We start from the raw sequence: 20797 nt of genomic DNA, 5'->3' as shown, positions 1-20797 counted from the left end.
AGGGGTAGATGCATCAAGCAAACGTTAAAAAATAAGAAACGTAAAAACCTTTACCGAATCTCAAATAACGAAGCATGCTCCAAAAACACAGCCCCAAAAAGTTTGGTGCGGTATTGCAAACCCTGATTCCCGAAAGTTTCGCAAATGTGCCGTAGCAGCGTACGGAACGCATGTGCACTGGTCCATTCGGAAAGCGTGTGTTGTAGGCGTGGCTGTCGCACGCCTGTGATGTCATAGGCATGCGTCGACAATGTAAAAGAATCAAGTCGCTGCACAGTTTTGTTTTAATCACAGGTTCCTGCCGAGTACTAGCGGAGCTGATTTCACGCAGCTTTTCCTGAGATTGAGATTTTCAATCTGTAAGTGTGAAATGTTGTTAGCAAAAATTCTGCTGTTCATCCCATTTAACAGTGTTTAACGTCTTTTCCTCCTGGTGTTTTAAACTTTTTTTTTAGGTGTTATTTGTGTGCCACCTTGCTTCTTGCACGTGTTAATATTTGGGTAAGAAGTTCACATGAGCGTATGGTTGTTTACCAATGTGATTTTCATGTCATCATATTGCTGTTAGGTACTCCGATTTATCGGTGTGTGTGTGGTGTGTGGCTACCTTTCTGTTGTTTTCACCTTTCTGGTTTCCAGTTCTCATTTCAATCGGTGTGGCAGGGTGGTGGCGGGTTGATAAGTGTTCAATTTCTAGCTCTTAACTTCTCCAAAATTTTATGTCTGTGGAAGCAATGGAGGATAATGTCTCGTGGCGTGAGGACCAGGAGGCAGTTGGCAGTGAGGGGCATGGTAAGCGGAAGCGTGCTCCCAAATTTACGGAAGAAGAGCTGGAGGTGTTGGTTCGTGGTGTATGTGCCGAATTTGGGAGGCTTTTTAAGAAGGGCAGGCTGACGGTTGGACAAAAGAACAGGATATGGCGGAACATCGTGGCAGAGGTGAATGCTCTCGGTGTGCGTGTGCGCAGTGTACAGCAATGTAAGCACCGTTGGCACGACTTCAGGGGCATGGTCAAAGCGAAGGCACAGCGGAAGTGGGAACATGCAAGGGGTACAGGGGGTGGTCCTCCATGTGATGTGGAGCTGACCCCCCTGGAGGATGCTGTGTTGTCCACCCTTGGTCAGGCGCAGGTTGTCGGACTTCCTGCTGGTGGCGACACGTCGGAGGATGCCAGTGGTGTGCTGGAAGGTGAGTATGTATAATGTTGCGCAAGCAATGGGATATGTGTGTGTGTGACAACTTCCGTTGTGGACAGTTTGGGTCGACCTCCTCTCTGTCTATGTTTACAGGTGTACCTCTGGAGGAGTCCGCATTATCATGCCCCACGCCAGAGGACACAGACAATGGTGAGTTGTGCTGTGATGTCCAGCCGGTGTGCTGGAAAGGAAAATAGGTACATAAGTATTGCCATAGTGGGAGACACCGAGGGCCATTGAGCGTGTGTTCTTTTGTTCCCTGTATTACAGTGTGTGTGAGAAGCCAACCCCCCTCTGCCCCTTCCTGTTCTTTCGGCATTGCTCAGCTAGGAACAAGGAGGGTCACCTCTTCCCCTTCCTCGGCTAGTAGTGACGTGGTTCCACGTAAGTATTGTGACCGAACTGCTGGTTGTTTCCTTTTCTTTTTTTGGCTTTTTAAGGCGATTGAAGCCTACATTGCAAATTACACCATAGGTTGTAAACCTCTATCATATCTCCCCTCAGCAACACCATGTGCCACATGACGTCCGGTGCCGGGAAATTTTACATTCTCAACATTTTCAACAGGGCCTGCAACACCATGTCCCACGCAACACGATGGAGCGGAATCACGTGTGTACTTTCTTCTGATTGTATGTTGTGGGAAGATGAGAACATTTGTGTACCTTCGTTGCAGTTCTCCCTTTTCTACTTTCTATTTTTAGGTGTTTGTTTGTTGACGCCGACACAGGGGGGAGATGAGGTGGATGACGATGAAACTGTCACGCTAGACCTACTTGATGTCACATCCCCACTGGATGGTCATGCCACCCCCCTATCTGCCGCTACGCAGATGTCCACGGGCCGTCCGCACAGAACACCCATGGAAGAATGGCAGGCTCGTCGTCGTTTGTGGGAGATGCAGGGCAAGTGGAATGACGGGATACATTCTCTGCTAGGAAAAGTGGCAGAGGGTCTCCAGCATTCCTCTAACGCAATATGTGCGCAGGTGCAGAAGGTGATGGAGAGCACCAGCGCCCAATCAGAGAAGACCATTGCCCTCTTGGAGAAAATGTATGCCGTTATGGAACAAAACAACGCCCTTATGGAACAAAGCAATACCCTTATGGAACAAAACAACACCCATCTCCGTGAGCTGTGCATGAGAGAGTCTGGCCAGCAGTATCGGCAGGAGCTCGGGGGGAAGGAGCTTGACATATCGCATGATGACTCTGCATGCATCTATCGCGCTGCTGGTGGTACTTTTCCTCGTGTATTCCCCCCCCAAAAAACAATACGTTTGTCTGTGATGTATATTCTACAGCACCCCGGTTACTATGTGTCCATCTAATGTGTCTCCTCTTTTCCCCTTATATCATTTCAGCCTCTACATCGGGACTGCCCTGAGCTATAAACCATTCTCATTCAGGTAAGTATTGGTGCTGTTTGTGAAATCCTGTCAAATCCTACACATGCATGCGCACAAATGTTACATATACTTCTTGTCCTACACGAAGGACGACAAGTGTTCCTTCTACGCTCCCTTCCTTGTACAACATGACTCACTCCGCTCATACAGCTCATACCAGTAGTACACCTCTTGAAAGTACGTATACATTTTCGGTGCTTCTTCTGTTTCCGCCATTTTATTTTTTATTCACTGTCCCACGTATTGTTGTGTTTCCTTTTTGCAGCCGCCGCAGGGCAAACCATTGTCTCGAGGGACCCCTTCCATGAGTAAGTGTCACGCGTTACGATGTGTTTGCCGTTCGCCGGCCCGTATAGAATATATACCTCGGTGCGGGGCCACATTTACTTGACTGTTCAATTATGGTTTCTTAACACAGGCTGTGCCACAGTACGCCACGGACAGGACAACGGGACATCAGGACAACCCCCTTTACCACCCCTGTGTGGCAGACACCCTCTCATTTGTAAGTATGGCATACAGATATACTGGAATCTAATGTTCGCCGAGCGTAATGTTTCACTTCTTTGTTATACAATTTCTACTGTCCAAACTGCAAGGGTTTGGTATCTTAATGTGTAACTTTTACGTTTCTGTTTTACATTGCAAGTTTTGTTTTGGATTTCCCTAGCAGCCACAGAACAGCAGGAGACCCTCTTGTTCCTCCCACGTTTGGCGGGCATACTATGCATGGTGAGTTTCATGTTGGCATCTATTATTTTGTTCCATTTCTATCGATACCATGACACGGCTACCACAGCTCTGTCCTTCAGGTGTACAGATATGTACTCCTAAACAATGTTGAAGAATGCATTGCTCACGTGTAAACTTTGTTCTACCCTGTGTCCGTTGTGCATTTCCTGGGCGATACTGATGTTCCCATCCCCCTTCTGAACCTCCCCATTAGAGCACACTGAAAAAGTAAGAATTCTCAACATTACTTTTATTTTCACATAGATGCAGAGAGACAGCAACATCCTGTGTTCCAGCGCAAAGAACACACCTAGAGGACACACAGTCTACCTGCTTGCCGGTGCATGGGTTCTACCTCATTTGTAATAAGTAGAAATTAGCATTCTCTGTGCTTGGCTTCCAGGCCTTGTATGTGTGGGTAACATCTTATGGACACGATTTCATTTTTTTAACGTATGCTGTAATAAAAAATCAACGCTTATTCATTTGAAGGTATTAATTGGTATTGTTGGAATTGGTTTATTGAATTATGTAAGCATTTTCTGTGCTTGGCTTTCAGGCCACGTATGTGTACCTAACATCATATGGACACGATTTTTCTTTGTTGATGTATGTTGTAATAAAGAATCAAAGCTTATTCATTTGAAGGTATTATTTTCCTCCATGTTTAAAAGCTTATGTAAAATTTAAAATGGTCACATGCTGACAGTCCGTGGACCTTGAATAAATGGGCAAGTACAACAAAAAAAGGGAACATTTGTTAACCGCATATCAGTAGAGACCATGAACGGAGGGTTTAATGTAGGTTGTGAGAAAGACATAATAGCTTTCTTCTTGCTCCTCAACAGAAGATGGGATTTTATTGCAATTATAGACTAGAGCACACGGTACTGTCAGACACATGATACTGATTGAAACAGATTTCATTGTTATCGTGCAACTGTTAATGTTATCGTTGACATTACCAACAATAAGAACCAAAAAACATTTGCACAGGGCTGCAAGGGCAATGCTTGTTCGGCGCTGACATGTTACACCTTCACGGCGGGAATATAACTTTCACTTTTTAAAAAGTGACGGTAAGGGCATGTGTGACCTGTCCACCAACATTTAAAACATTTAAATGATTACCACCCGTTTCGATGACGCACAAGGATGCGGTTCTATGATACCTTGATGTTATCCGCCTTGGAGGTGTAGCTTGACAGCTCTGCACATATGCAAATTGTTTGTTAAACCATATAACTGTAATGTGGCTACAGTGCCTCGCGGGGTTGCGAAAACCATTCCCTGATCACCTGCCTGCGCACAGCATTGCCCCTGCTTACGTCAGATCCGGTGGCCAAGGGGGTTATGTCAACTTCAGGAGGGACTACAATGTCAATGTCAAGGTTATGCCTCAGCGCTATGTTATGAAGCATACAGCATACAAGCACTATATCAGCAACCTTCTCTGGGGAATATTGAAGGGATCCACCGGAAATGTGCAGACAGCGAAACCTGCTCTTCAGTACTCCAAAAGTACGCTCAATCGTACATCTTGTAGAGATGTGTGACTCGTTGTACCGCTTCTCAGCATCAGAACGGGGGATCGGTATAGGTGTCAGTAGCCATGTTATGGATCCATAACCTGCATCCCCTGCAGGGAGACAACAATAAATAGTAATCATGGTAAAAGTTTTTTTTCTGCATATTTGGTGATGTGCCCTAACATGTCCTACTGAAAGAGGTCACTTTACTTTTGCAAAGTGCACTCAGCAGAATCACGGCTATAGCACAAGTAGTAGAGACACAGCCATGCAACCTTGAAAATGCAACCACCCTGAACCGCTGACGTGTCTATTATCAATAACGGGCACTTACCAAGAAGCCATCCTTGGGCAATCCGCCCCTCGGCAAACTTCCTCCCCAGTGCACTGTTAGACAAAATGTAGGAGTCATGACAGCTGCCAGGATAACGTGTCACAACATCCAGGATCTTAAGGTTCGCATCGCACACCGCCTGCACATTCAACGAGTATCCCATCTTGCGGTTGCGGTATTGCATCTCTTGATCGGACGGGGGGGGGGGGTGAAGGCAACATGTGTGCAGTCAATAGCTCCCAGGACGTTAGGCATACCAGCTATCTTGAAAAATCCGGTCTTGATCTTCCTATGCTCCTCTACCCCCATTGGGAAAGCAATGTGCTTACGGACACACTTTTTAAGTGCGCGCAGAACCTGAAACATATATGTCAAAGGTGTCTATTTAACAATGCAGTAATGGAAAAAAAAACATTTTTTGGGAGGTAGGAGGCGGGAAAGGGAACACATTGGTGGTGTGCAGTGGCTGGGGGACTGGCAATTGCAAAAAAAAGAGTTGTACCTGTGTAAGATGTCGTGAAACAGTGGACTGGTCAACGCCACTGTTCCCCCCTAATACATGCTGGAATGTCCCTGTTGCAAGGAACTGCAGAACAGTCAGCAGCTTGACTATGCCAGGTACTGCGTGAGATCTTGCAGTGGTAGGATCAATATCCTCTCTAATTTCCTGATATAGCTCATAAATGGCTGTTCTTGATAGGCGGTAGTCATCTATGATTTTCCTGTCCGATATCTGATCTAGCACCAGCCGTGTTCGAAACACACATGGCCTTGGCAGCCGGCGAGGGAACGGGGGGGAAGCTGTTCAACATCGGGTCCCCTTTGATCCTGTCCCTGCCTGTCAGTGACGTGATCATAAACCATGTCAGGGCAAAAGTCCAACTGTGCCAGGAAAAAACCACCATCCATTTCGTTATTGCAGCAGTACACCAAACAGCCCAAAAGAGGATCCGCCGTTCGTTTCCTGCGCGCACTGTGTACGTCATACATATGCGCCGCAAAGCAACCCTGTCTCGCGTGTAACACAGACCCTGCACATTCGCGCGGCGCTTGCTGGCGACGCTACACACATAAGTTTAGAAAATGGGAAGCGCAGCACGCTGCCAGTTTCATTGGCCGTCGCCCTAAAAGCCAGATTGCTTGCCACTGCAACGTGTGAAACAAACGCGAGCACCTCCGTTATATTCCAGCGCACATTTGTGACGTCACACTTGTACGCAGCCAACCGCAAACAACATTGCCCCAGCACATTCGCGCGGCGATTGCTGCCGGTGCGAGCTACATAATTCTTACCAAGGAAGCGGAGCACACTGCCGTTTCATTCACCGTATGTCTGTCAAGAACCCCCAACACAATCATTATGGTATGCATGACACAGAGGACATAGGTTAAAACACAACTTTTATAAAACTGCAGATAATATAAATTGTTTACAACATATCACGGTGGTTTGTCAAAATTGCAGATAATAAACGTCTTATATAAAATAAACGGTGGTTGATTTACAAGGGGGCGGCAATAGGGGTCGAACAAGGAAAAAGACGTGGAGGACAGACCTCAAGGACGCTGCACAAGGGAAGACAGGTACAGGACAACCCGGGAGAGGTCTTCCAATGCCTGCCCTCCCATGTGCAGGGTCTGAGCCATCTGTTCCAGCTCGTGGGGGGAAAGGTTAATCAGGGCGAGCGGGATATGGGGAGATGTGGCCCGATCTTGAACAGTGGGGAGTGTGGTGGAGGTGCTTCGGTCGCGGGTGGGAGTGGGGAAGGTACATGTTCCACGGGTTACAGTCGGAGGAGGGGGCATGGGAGAGACACTGCGGTTGATCGTTTGGGGTGGTGGGGGGTGGGGGGTAGTGACGGGAGATCATTGTTGTCCTCCCCTGTGAGGTCCACTATGGCACCTGTTAGAAAAGACAATGGAAGAACTGTCAGAAAACATCACCACGAACTGCTGTAAAACAGAAACACACAGTGATATGCAATAATTGCCAACATTATTATTATGAACCTTAATAGAGCGCTTACAGGTGCACACGGCGGCAGAGACATCAGAAAAAAATTAGACAAGTATAACGAGGCTAGACATGAGTCATGCCGCAGACTTTGGTAACTCACCCTGTTCGTCCATCTGGAACATTTCGAGGACCGGGGTGACTTCCTCTGCGGAGGTGGATGCGACGGCATGGCTTAGGGAAAGAGGGAGGGAGGTCAGATGGGGAGCGTGAAAGGAGGTACTAGGAGGGCTGGTGGGACTTTGTGGCTGGTGGGGGGTGGCATGTGAAACTGGCGGGCTGTGTGGACTGTGCGGCAGGGGGAGGGAGGCAGGGTGGTGAGGGCTGGTGGGACTATGCGTCGGAGGGGGGGAACCGGGGGAAACAGGAGGGCTGGTGGGACTTTGCGCCTGGGATGGGGTGACAGGGGGACTGGAATGTAGACGGGGAGGAGGAGAGGAAAGGTGGGAAGGGCCATACCTCGGAGCAGGGAGGCGCAACACAATGGACTGGCGGGATCTCTTATGGGGGGGCTGGAGACCTGAGGAGGGGCCGGGACGGCAACGGGCATAAGGCAGGAGGTGGGGACCAGGGGTAGGAGCGGAAGGGCGGGGAGGTGCGACAGCAGCCAGGGACCCTTCTACGACGTCATCATCATCCTCCTGCTCCTGCTCCTCCTGCTCCTCGTCCTCAGAAGATGACAATTCTGCACGGACAAACATCGTCTATCACATAAAAGCACAAGGCCACTATCAAACCTCATGTGGCAGACTCATGTCAAATGAACCAATACCTGGGCTGTTGTCAAGGTTTGTCTTAACCTCTTGAAGCCATTCGGGGTGGTCCTTGCGCAATGCCCGCGCACGTTTTTTAAGCTCCTCAACCTGTAAACCAAAAAAAGGGCAATCAGATGTACATTAAAAACTGGAAATAGAAGCGATCCACTGTCATGCACTGTCGATGTCAGTAACTGGACCACCTTTGTTTTTACATGCACATGCAAAATTCGGTTATATGTTATGAGTGGTGTTCCTAGGGGGGGCAGACAACAGGGACAGATCTCCGATGCGCCCTGCCCCCAAGGGTGTGGCCCCCGGCCCCCCCCCACGAACGGACACCCTCTGTGACCAAGAATAGGATGACCGCCCCCACCCCCTTGGTACGACACTGTGCATAGAGCCCTATATACTGCCAACTTACCGATCTGGGAAACGAGGAACGCTTATTAAACAAACGTTGCAGCGTTTCCCAGCCCTTGTCCATCCTCCCGATATTCCTCCTTCTCCCTGCGCGGGGGAAAAGACGCTTCTCGTTAATGGTAAACAGTTGAGCAAGCCAGAGGACATCGAGGTCAGAAAAGTTTGGCTTTCTCCCTCTGGCTGCCATAACTTCTCCACGTTAATATACTGCGTATACTGCGTATGTCTGCAGTGCACGCGCTGTATCAACGTGGTTATGACACGTTTTCTATAAGCTTTATTAAAAGCAAAACAATACAGGTGCAACGTGTTTTTGTCCAATCACAGCGCGTCTCGCGTATCGTCTTCGCTGCAATTGGTTCTTTTTTGAGTTTCACATTACAGTTTTTAGCCGGAGAGCCCTAACGACAGGTACAGACCTGTCGTTACATTTCTCGGCGTTGTCCTTCGTTAAACCAATCGGAAAAGGTTAGTGCATGTCATTTGAAAAGGGTTTCTACACTGATTGCTCATCTGCATTCCATTTTCGTTAGCTGCTACGGTCCTCGAAAAATGGGCTTTAGTACATGAAACGGTTGGCGATTTCTTCGCAAAATGGTCGGTAAAGGGTTGTTAAAGTTTTGTGCATCTGGGCCATAGTGTCGTAATTGGAAATACACGAATATGTCTTTCTTGTCTAGGTCAAACTCATTACACAGCTCCTTGAACGATTTTATGGTCCCTTGCTCTGTCATCACATGGTATAAATAATGAATCCCATTAGAGGCCCATCTCTGAAATGTGATAGAGGATCCTCCTGCTGGGAAAGCCAAGTTACCCTGAATGGGCAGCAGCAAGGAAACTCCCCTATCCCAATGCTGGAGTCTACTTAACCACCTCCACGTTGTTCGCAAAGGCAAGATTATTTGACTGTAAGGCCCCAATGCGGGCAATTTTCCTGCGGGGGCCTATAGCCAGTATGTAAAATGCATTGAGCCCAACAGCGAGGTTTCAGTAGGAGTGCAAGAGAAAAATTGGGTAGCCCGAAACCAATCCGATAAATGTCTCATACTACTGGCTAGGGAAAATAAGTGTAGATCCAATAGTCCTAAATCCTCCCCTAGAGCGTGGCAACATCGCCCTGTACAATGGCATACGGGCCCTCTTACCCTGCCATATAAAAAAATCAAGCTTTCGTCGCAGCCAGTTTCTCTCTCTGGTATGCAACAATACAGGAAGCATTTGAAATATGTAAATCCACTTTGGAAAGAGGACCATATTGTATAATGCTATACGACCAAATAAGGTGATAGGGAGTGCCTGCCACACCTGCAGAATTTCAGTCACCCGCCGCTTTAGAGGCCCCATGTTCTCAGCATATAGCAATGATAAGTCCCTTGGAATGTAAACGCCCAGATATTTAATTTTAGACTGCTCCCATTGAAAAGGGAACGTGCCCTCCCAATTAGATCTGATTTCTGACTGAACAGGTAGAGCAACAGATTTTTGGAAATTCAATGAGAATCCAGTGAGAAATCAGAAATCGTCCAGGACTGCTAACAGATGATCTACAGACGACCCTGGATGTGTTAAAGTAAGAAGTATATCATCCGCAAAGGCCAAAATTTTACCTCCTGTGATGGCAAAGATATTCCCACAACATCTGGGTCTGCCTGAATTGTTCTGAGGAGCAGTTCTAGATATAGTAACAATAAAAAAGGCGAGAGTGGGCACCTTGTCTGGTTCCCCTCTGTACTTCAAATGGGGGAGATTGGGTCCCATTAATCATTATTCGTGCAGAGGGGCAATGATAGAGTGCAGTTATGGCCTCCATGTACCCCCTCCCAACCCCACATAAGTCAGGATTGAAACAAATAATCCCACTGAACTTTGTCAAACGCCTTTTCCGCGTCAAGGCTTAGCAGCAATAGCGGTTCTCTGGTGGACTAGCTATGCGCAATTAACAAAAGAACTTTCCGCACATTCACAAACCCTGCTTGGTGGGTGCCAACCTGTAGTGGAATATGCAGCGCCAACCTATCAGCCAACACCCTTGATAGGATTTTTATGTCAACATTTAACAGGGAGAGGGGCCTATAAGATTCTATCTGGTCCTGCGATTTTCCCGGCTTTGGAATAAGAGTAATTAAAGCCTCATTCTCTCTTGGAAAGAAAAACCCTCGCTCAACTATGGAATCATAATATGAAAGTAGTGGTCCTATTAATTCCCGGGTTAGCATTTTGTAGTATTAGTTTGAAAAACCGTCCGGGCCTGGTGCCGATCTTTTTTTTTTAATATCTTTATTAGGTCATGAAGGCAAACATCATATGACAACCAACAATAGCAAGCATTCAATAATATTTGTATAACCGTAGCACAAACTCTAAGCATTGTTACAACATATGTCTCCCTCCCATTACTCAATTTCCCCCCTTTTGTAGCACAACGAGACCTGAGTAATTCCCCCCTCCCCCCCCATCCACTAATCCAAATAAGTGGACTCCTCCTTCTGCAAACTATCAACCTACTTTGTCCAATGCCTCATCCTATTCCCGCCTCCGATCACAATCTCTAGTACTCCCAAATTCTAATCAGTTTTCAAGTAAAGAGACATCAGCAACTCTTTCCCACAGTGCTCTATATTGCCTCTGCTCTAAAGAGTGTGAAAATCGGAGGGTCATTAACACCCAACTGGTCATTTCTTTCATTGCATTCGACCAAACTTGCATCTTTGGCAGATTGCTCGCTATACACCCAACACATCAATATGCATTTTTTAACAATCATAGTTGCTACTAATATAAACTTACATTGCGCTGCAGTCAGCCCCTGCTGTCTAAGACATGCTGGGCTACCCAAATACACCACCAGGTAAGACCATTCAAAGGTGCACTGTGTTATGTTCTCTATTTGTTTTAATGCATCCGTCCAAATTTCAGTCAGTTTTGGGCATTCCAAAAAAGAGTGCAATAGTGACCCCACTTGAGCATATCAAAAATACAGAAGAAACCTGTCTTCGCAAAAAACACCAGTAATCAACAACAGCGAAGATGACGTAAAAAACGGAAAAAAGGAAAAAAAAACAAAGATAAAAAAAGAATGGAAAAATAAAAAATAATGAAAAGTGAAAAATGCAAAATATACAAATGGAAGAAAAAACTATACACAACAAAACTATAAATGAAATACAAAAATCAAAAAAAGGGGACGACACAAGCAAAATGGAAAAAACTAAATAAATTTATTAAGGTGATATGACTCGACACAGCTGTGTTTTGGCCCAACTGGCCTGCATCAGGAGTCTAAATAAAACAAATGAAGTTTAATTTAAAACATATCAATTTTAAACACCATTGGTATATAATGAAAGATTAATCAATATACAATAACAGACAAAAATCAAATGAACTACAATCATTGGTCCATTGCTTTCTTTAAGTACAATTTTAAGAAGGAAACTAACCAAAGACAATAAAAAGAATGCATGTTTTAAATAAACTAATCCTGTAGTTAAAATCACTCTCCACTGAATATATATTTATTAATAAATCTTATATTGTTACTAATAAAAAGCAAGTATATCTTTTACAACTTATTGCATATACTGGAATAAAACAAAATTATCACAACTTCTAAATTTCTGAAGGTCTTAATCGTTATATATATATAGTTTTATGTTAATCATTGATCGAACAAATAATAAGATCATTATAGGACTAAGAATGTTATATAAAGCCATAATGTTCAATCCATATTTCGGAATAGAGATAATTTTAATTTTGAAGTTACCTGTTACACCATGTATGGGTTTTCTGGTAATATCAGTCCTTGAAGAGTATTCAATTAAACGTACCTTTATTCAAAAACACTCTACCTTTAAAAAGGCTGTGTGCATGAACTGACAAAAATCTATATGAAAAGGGAAGAAAATATTGAGCATGGCATTTGACGCAAACACTGTCATTGCATAGTCCCATTATTTTCCCTTTTTCTTTAGAAATATATACTCTATGCAGAATTAGACATCACGCTATTAAGCCCTCCAAATATCTTGCCCAGCATCTCTGACGTGACAGTATCATTTATGTCCGACTCCAAACCTCTGCCAGATGCTACAGATACTCAGCCTTCTTACTATCCCTAATTATCTGATGCCATTGTGACAATCTATTTAGACTAGCTGGGAGCTGCAAATATAGGGAATCTAGCCGCCCAAAGATCAGTTGTTCTCCTTTTTTCCTCTCAGTCGCTAATACATAGTCCCGTGCCTGTAAATATGCAAAAAAACTGTGAAATGGGCACATTCCATGCGCTTTTCACATGTTCAAAGAAGGGGAATTGTTGCCCACCCAACTGCCTGAAGTCACCTAGGTATTTGCACCCCTTCTCTCTCCACTTTCTGAAGGCCAATGTCCCCCATCCCGCTGGAAAATCCAAATTGCCTGTCAGAGTCATGAAGGGCCCCACCCCCTTTTGTAGTCCACCCAAATCCCTCCACCATCTCCATGCCTTCCTTAGCGCTAACAAATATGGATTCATCATAAACTCTCCCAATCCCTGTGTATTCCCCGATTCTAATACCACAAACGGGTCTACGGACCTACACCAGCTCTCCCAAAAAGCGGCCGGCGCAAAAAAACTCAGCTCCTGTATGGAACTCATGAAGCAATCGTAAAAGCGCTGCCACATTATATGCCCTTAGATCCGGCAGCCTCAACCCCCCTTGCATTCTGTCCAAGGAAAGTTTCATAAATGCAATTCTGGGTTGCTTAGAGTGCCATATAAACGATGTGACAATGCTTCGGTATTGGTTCTCTTCCCTTCTATGTATCCACAATGGCAGCATCTGTAACAGATAGATGATCTTGGGCAATAAAACCATTTTCACCAGCGCTATTCTATCCATAAAACTAATCGGAAGGTCTTTCCACTTCCAACATAGTCGTTTAATTTCTTCCAACCTTTCAATAACATTCTTTTTGTAGACCCAAGCTATGTCTGCACTCAAATACACCCCCAGATAATGCCAACTCCAGCCCAAATCAAGGGAAAGTTAGGCACCTGTGTGCTTGCACATGGACTGCTAATCGGCAATGCCTCCGATTTACCAAAGTTAATGCTAAGCCCAGAGAAAGCTCCAAATTCCTCTATGATTCTCATTACAGAAAAAATTCCAGTGGACGCATTGTCGAGCAGCAACAACATATCAACCATAAATAAATTAATATGGTACTCCCTCCCGCCCACCTGTACTTCTTTCAGATTCTGGGCTTGTTTTATTCTGGCAGCCAGTGGCTCGAGAGTGAGAGCAAATAGGAGAGGTGACAGCGGGCACCCCTGTCTTGTGCCTCCCCATAGAGGCAACACTGACGTTAAGGAATCATTAATTATAATTTGAGCTGTTGGATTCTTGTATAATACCTTGATCCAATCCAAGAATGCCCCCTCAATCCCATACCTTTGCAATACCCAAAACAAATACTTCCACACTACTTTATCAAACGCTTTTTCCGCGTCTAGACTTGCCATGATCTTATCACCTGGGGTCCCCTTCCCTTCCAGCAGAATATGACTCACCTTCAATATGTTGGCGGAGGCATATCGCCCCTGCACGAAGCCCACCTGATCATTATGTACGAGACTAGGTACCAGACCGCCCAACCTAGCTGCCAGCACTGCCGCCAGTATTTTTACATCTTGGTTAAGCAGCGATATTGGCCGATAAGAGATCCCACCATTTCAAGGTCCTTCCCAGGTTTGGGCAATACTGTGATATGTACATGGTTCAAAGATGTGCCCATATTCTGCGTGACCCGCACCTCTTCACACATTGCAACAAACGCCTGAGCTATCTGATCCTGCAATATTTTATAAAACTCAGTACCTAGACCATCTGGCCCCAGCGTCTTAGTTAATTTCAATTGTTTTATGACTTTCTGTACCTCCTTTCCCATTACCGGCACATTGAGAGTCACCACCTGTTCCCACATCAGGGAAGGCAATTGGATACTATCAAAGAATTTTTCACAATCGCTCTGTGAGAAGGAGCCCCTGGCGTATAAAGAAGAATACAAGCGCGCAAATTCCTGTTGACTCTCCTTCCTTCCCGACCGAAGTTCTCCTTGTGTGTTCCTAATCTTACTAATAAAACTCTTCCCAGCCCTCTGCCTAACCATAGATGCTAGCAGTTTACCTGTCTTGTTGCCCCACTTATGCATAAGGTATTTATATATCCTGATATTGTACAGGGCCTTCACATCCATTACTGCCTGCACTTGTTTCCTAACCTCCATATACGCTTTCCTGGAGGCCTCAGACGGAGAAAAGTTATGGACCCCCCGCACTTCTTTTCATTTGGACAAGAGGCTCTTAAGCTCCCTTTCTTATTTTTGTTCGTTGCAGATACATATGCCATTATTTTCCCACGTACCACTGCTTTCCCTGCTTCCCAGAATATTTGATCACTAACTGGTTGGGTTCTGTTCTTCGCTACATACTCTACCCAGACTTGCCTCAAATATTTGCAAAATTCCTGGTCTTGATATAAGGCAGGATTCATGCGCCACCTCTGCGTTCCTCCCCTCTCCCCCCATTGTACGTCTACCCACACAGGCGCATGGTCTGAGATGTCTGGCACCCCGATCTCTGTGTGGTCCACTACTTTCACCAAAGACTGGGATACAAGGACATAGTCCAGACGCGTATGAACTCCATGGGGGTGAGAGAAGAAAGTGTAGTCCTTGTCCTCTAAGTGAAACAGCCTCCACACATCAATCACTCCGAGTTCACTGGATATGAAATTCACCCCCTTCCCGTCCTGATCCTTCCCCACTTTTTTTTTTTTTTTTTGGGGGGGGGGGGGGTTACAATCTATCGTGGGGTCGCTAATAATGTAAAGTCACCTCATCAAATGTGAGTAATTTAGCAGCCAGAGTAGCAAAAAATCTATGGGAGTACACATTAGGTACATAAACACTACACAATACCACCTTGGACCCTTGTAGCAGCCCCACCACTATCACGTATCGCCCCTCTGGATCCTGGTACAGTCTATGCATTTCAAATGCCACACTCTTCTTTATCAATACCCCTCTCTATCTGTTGTTATAAAAGACAAAATAGACTTCCCCCACCCACTCTCGTTTCAACTTTAAATGCTCTATTTTCCCCAAATGCATCTCCTGAATCAGTGCAACAGCGTTTGTAACACCTTAAATCTCTTTACTGGTGAGTGTACGCCATCCACATTCATTGTTATAATTTTCAGGTTAGCCATCCAATAAAATAACTAATGGCCTGTAACAATTGATTTCAAACCCTTGTATAATCCCCAGAAGGCTCCCCAGCCAAGCCCTCCGGATATTTCCTCTAACCATGTCAAAGTCCTTTATAATGCCCCCTATTCGCATTTTAGTGGACAAACCCTCCCCTTCCCCTTTCATCCCCATCCTACCCCTCCCCATGAACTCCCTCCTCCCCCTCCCCCTTCCTTCCTACTACATACATCATACACCATTGACCCAACATCCACAGCCAAACAAACCCTCTTCTCCCTACTATCATCACCAACTCCTCTGCTCCAATCCCACCTCCCCCTCCCTTTTTATTACATACCCCTCTTCTCTAACACATCCCCTGAATTGTCCCCCACCCTGCCCCCCCTCCCCTTATTTCTAAAATAGTCAATAACTCATATAAACCACAACAGTTTTTCCAACCTGCAAAAAATAAGAAGCAGAAAGTTATCAGCACATATGATGCGTCAGAGTCAGAGCGGGCTAAAGAAGTGTTCCAGTCTTGCTTTGTCGGCCCTCACTATTAGTTCAATTCTCAGCCACACTTTGTCCGACAGCCTCACCATGCCTGTTTCGGCCACGGTTCAATGTCAGGTCTTCCGTTCGGCGCTCAAATTTCTCCAACTCCCCTGCTTCTGACTCCTTGTCAACATCCCGTGTCCTCCTGCGACTCTATAAAGCCCATTCTTCATCTTCTCCTCCTCTGCATTATCGAACATCCCATTAAACTCATGTCTCCAGATGTCCAAAATCACGCCATATGTACTATTCAGAGGTCTCGTAAGAGAAGATCCACCAACAGGTGGAAAACTCAAGCACCCCACGAGAAAAAACAAAAATGTATAAAAAAGTGGGAGTACGACCAAGGAGACCAGAAACTGGAAGATGTTCTTAAAAAAGGCTTTATTAAAGGTTAGAAGACTCGACACGTCGTGTTTCGGCCGTCAGGCCTGCATCAGGAGTCTATAAAAAATACATTTATATATGATATGTGTAATAATATATGATATGTGTAATAAAGGAACAGAAAAAAATTATTTCAAATTAAAAAGTTAAATCAATAAATACAGTAAATTATATAAACTCATAAAATGGTACAAATGATAATTTGATATAAGGAAATAATAAAAAACATATTAAAAAAATATATATAGTAATAATGAAAATGAACAACATACATATAATAAATTAATAAAAGTTTGTAAAATACAAGAACATGTTTTTTATAAGAAATAACTGTTGAAAATCAACAATGTATATATGAATGTAAATCTGAATAATAAAAAATGTACATACATAATGAATGGTGAGACCAAGTGACGAATTATAATGGCAAATGTTTAAAATTAAATTTAATAATAAAATATGTATGTCAATGCATCTATGTATGTGCTAAAATAGAATAATATACATATGTAAACTATGGTGATATTGAACAGAGGTGTAATAACAACCACATAAGTAGAAATACATATAAAAAGTATAGGGAAACCATGGGAATAATTTTCTGTCATAATCCATAACCGCATAGCATAAGGAAGACGAATATGTAAAAAATGGCAAATTTAAATGGAAAGGTAAGGTCACACAACTGACATACTGAAAGAATCTTTAATAGGAGACAAAATTGTGTTTACTAAAGGAACTGACCTGCTATGTAGAGTACTGAAGAGCAATGGCAATGAAAATCCTCCGAAGGTATTGTATCAAATCTATCAAATAATATATGGAAAAAGATGTATGGAAAAAATAGAAAGAAAAAAAAAAAAAAAAAGAAAGAAAAAAAGGAAGAAGAAAAAAAGAGATAGAGAAAGAGAAAAAGAGAGACGGACTATAATCTTAATAAAATTCAAACAAAAAATATGCACAAAAAAAATATATAGTGTGATGTAGTAAGGAAAACTAACCTCTTGTGCTGTAGATTGATGGAAAATGGAATTGATTCTTCAGAGATAACGTATTAGTCTGTTGCAAATATACAAGTCTGTTGCGAATATACAAGTGGAAAAGTGTTTAGCAAGAGAGAAAAATCAAAAGTAATAGATTCAAATTAAGATTGAAAGGGAAAAAGGTAAAGAGAGGGGACAAAAATAAATATTTCTATATAAATAGTTATATATGGAATGCTAGCACTGGAGAAGCTATTGAAACCGTGAATTACATAAATAAGCGTGTATAACATGGACAGAGAAGACAAAGGGGGTAAAAAATGTGATTGATGCTACTGACCTTTAAAAAGACTGTTTAGGAAAAGTCCGTCGGAAGCGCTGCTTGCTCTATCGATAGTATGAATGAAAAAAACTCTCTCAATGGAGCTGCACTTTAAACAAAAAAAGGCGCCAAAGGGAAACGCTAAAACGGAAATGACATATCGCGAAAAAAGCAGTCATTTAATATTAAAAAGTCCATCAAAAGCGCTGCTCACTCTGTTGATTAATATAATTGTAAAAAATGAAAAAAATGTTCCAATGGAACTGCACTTTAAAACAAAACAAAACACCAAAGTAAAAAATCGCCAAACCGGAAGTGACGTAACGCGAAAAAAACGGACATATAATATTTAGAAAATTAATACGAGAACACGCTAGAACGTCAAAAGTTTATGATGATATAATTGAAATTTCACATTAATACTTCTAAAATGGAAAATAGATACCAATATATTGTGCCTGAAAAGGTGAACGTGAAAACCGGAAATGACATCAACTCAGAAGACTTAATACTTTTAAATGATATATAATATATTGAAACTGAACATATTAAAAACGGAAATCTATGATATTAAAAATTTTTAATCAATGTGACTAAGACTAGAATAAAAACAATAATGAAAAGAATAAATAAAAGGGTAAAAAATAATTAAGGAAAAAAGGAATGACGGTGCCCCAGTGCTGGGAAAACGAGATCGACATATGGTAGAGTGAAAATGAGGGTTAATGCTACCTGGAAAACAGGGACTGAATGAGAAATGCTATGACCAAAACCACGGGTAGAAAAACACTATATATCTATGGAAAAGAAAAAGATATGTGATGCATGAATATTATGACATACATCTCTAATCAAATGAGACATTGGTGTGAAAAAAGAAGAAAAATTATGAATTATAAAAATTTAAATGAAGAATATATTGAATAGTAATATATCAAAACCATAAAATAATTAAACAAAATATGGAAATGCACTATTGAGAAATATGAATTGTTATTGATAATAAGTGCTACAAAAAATATGATTTAAGAAAAGGAAAAAAGGAAAAAAAAGAAGAAAGAAAAGAAAAAATAATGGAAAAGATGTTAATATAATCCAAGAGATTGAAATACTAGATTATAAGAAATAAGTGAAAAAAGGTTGGGAAAATGCAAAGATAGTAAGCGTGAAAATTGTGTGAAAAAGGAAATATGTAATGATTCTTTTTAAATATCCAAAATTATAAATATATTGAGAAAAATATTCATAAAAATGGCCGATAATCGATTTCATTATTTAATCCATCTGGTGTTAAGGTATTGAGGTCAAAAATCAGTTTCTGTTCTTCCTGTAGTAATTGTTTATCCAAATCTCCTCCTCTCCATTTTTTAACAAAGGTTTTAAAGACAAAATATTTTAAATCTGAAATGGAGTGATTTGCTGAATACCAATGTTCAACCAAGGGAGCAGATTCAATCTTCCGTTTAATACAGCTCCTGTGTTCGATAATGCGGGTTTTTACTGCTCTCAGGGTTTTGCCCACATATATCATTGGACATGGACAAACAATAATGTAAATGACAGATGCAGTGGTGCAATCTGAGGTATGATTCAATTTAAATGATTTCCTTGTTTTTGGATGGATAAAGTTGATGGTTTCGATGCAATGGATGCATACGCTGCAATGTCCACACTTTTGGTGTCCAAGTGGTGGTGTAACCGTGGTGGCATCTGGTAATGTAGAGGGCACGAGATGTTCCTTCAGGTTTTTATTCCTAGAGTAAGCAACAACCAATTGTTTGTTCTGAAAACATTCTAGACCTTCTAGGATGTGCCAATGTTTTCTAATTGATCTTGAGATATACTTAGCTAAAAAAGAATATTTTAATGTGCAAACTATGTCCGGTATTTTTTTCTTTGTAGATGACTGTAATAATTCTGAACGTTCTTTCTCTATGGCTTTATTGAATCCATTGCTGATGTGTTGTGGTGGATAGCCTCTTGCTGAGAATCTATCTTTCAAAATTCTTGCTTGATGATAAAAATCATCAAAATCTGAACAGAGGCGGCGAAGGCGAAGAAATTGACTCAAAGGTAAGTTGCTCTTCAAGCTAGGGTTATGATAACTTGAGTAGTGCAGAAACATATTGCGGTCTGTGGGTTTTCTATAAATATTTGTTTTAAAAAAATAGTCAGTTTTGGTGATCGAAATATCAAGAAAATGGATATTGTTATTGTCGTATTCTAAAGTGAACCTGAGATTCAAATCTTGACTATTCAACCATTGATGGAATGAGAGAAGAGTTTCTTCATTACCCTGCCAAAGAATAAAGACGTCATCTATGTAGCGACGGTAGATTTTGATATGCTTTATGAACGGATGATCAGTAAGAAATTTCTCTTCAAAGTTACTAACATACAAATTGGCTAGATCTGGTGCCATACTAGAACCCATCGCGGTACCTTTAATCTGTTGATAATATACGTCTTTGAAGCGAAAATACCTTAACACCAGATGGATTAAATAATGAAATCGATTATCGGCCATTTTTATGAATATTTTTCTCAATATATTTATAATTTTGGATATTTAAAAAGAATCATTACATATTTCCTTTTTCACACAATTTTCACGCTTACTATCTTTGCATTTTCCCAACCTTTTTTCACTTATTTCTTATAATCTAGTATTTCAATCTCTTGGATTATATTAACATCTTTTCCATTATTTTTTCTTTTCTTTCTTCTTTTTTTTCGTTTTTTCCTTTTTTTAAATCATATTTTTTGTAGCACTTATTATCAATAACAATTCATATTTCTCAATAGTGCATTTCCATATTTTGTTTAATTATTTTATGGTTTTGATATATTACTATTCAATATATTCTTCATTTAAATTTTTATAATTCATAATTTTTCTTCTTTTTTCACACCAATGTCT

General features: G+C 42.2%; 1 protein-coding gene across 2 annotated transcripts in view; it reads right to left on the bottom strand.

The window, feature by feature from the left end:
* The window catches only part of TMEM173 (transmembrane protein 173), a 198816-nt gene that overhangs the window by 78309 nt on the left and 99710 nt on the right, over positions 1-20797 (bottom strand). The gene's annotated exons all lie outside the window — the stretch shown is intronic.

This window comes from Microcaecilia unicolor, chromosome 8 (assembly GCF_901765095.1).
Source record: "Microcaecilia unicolor chromosome 8, aMicUni1.1, whole genome shotgun sequence".
NCBI lineage: Eukaryota > Metazoa > Chordata > Amphibia > Gymnophiona > Siphonopidae > Microcaecilia > Microcaecilia unicolor.
Note: the sequence above shows the minus strand (reverse complement) of the source record. Positions and strands in the feature narration are given on the sequence as shown.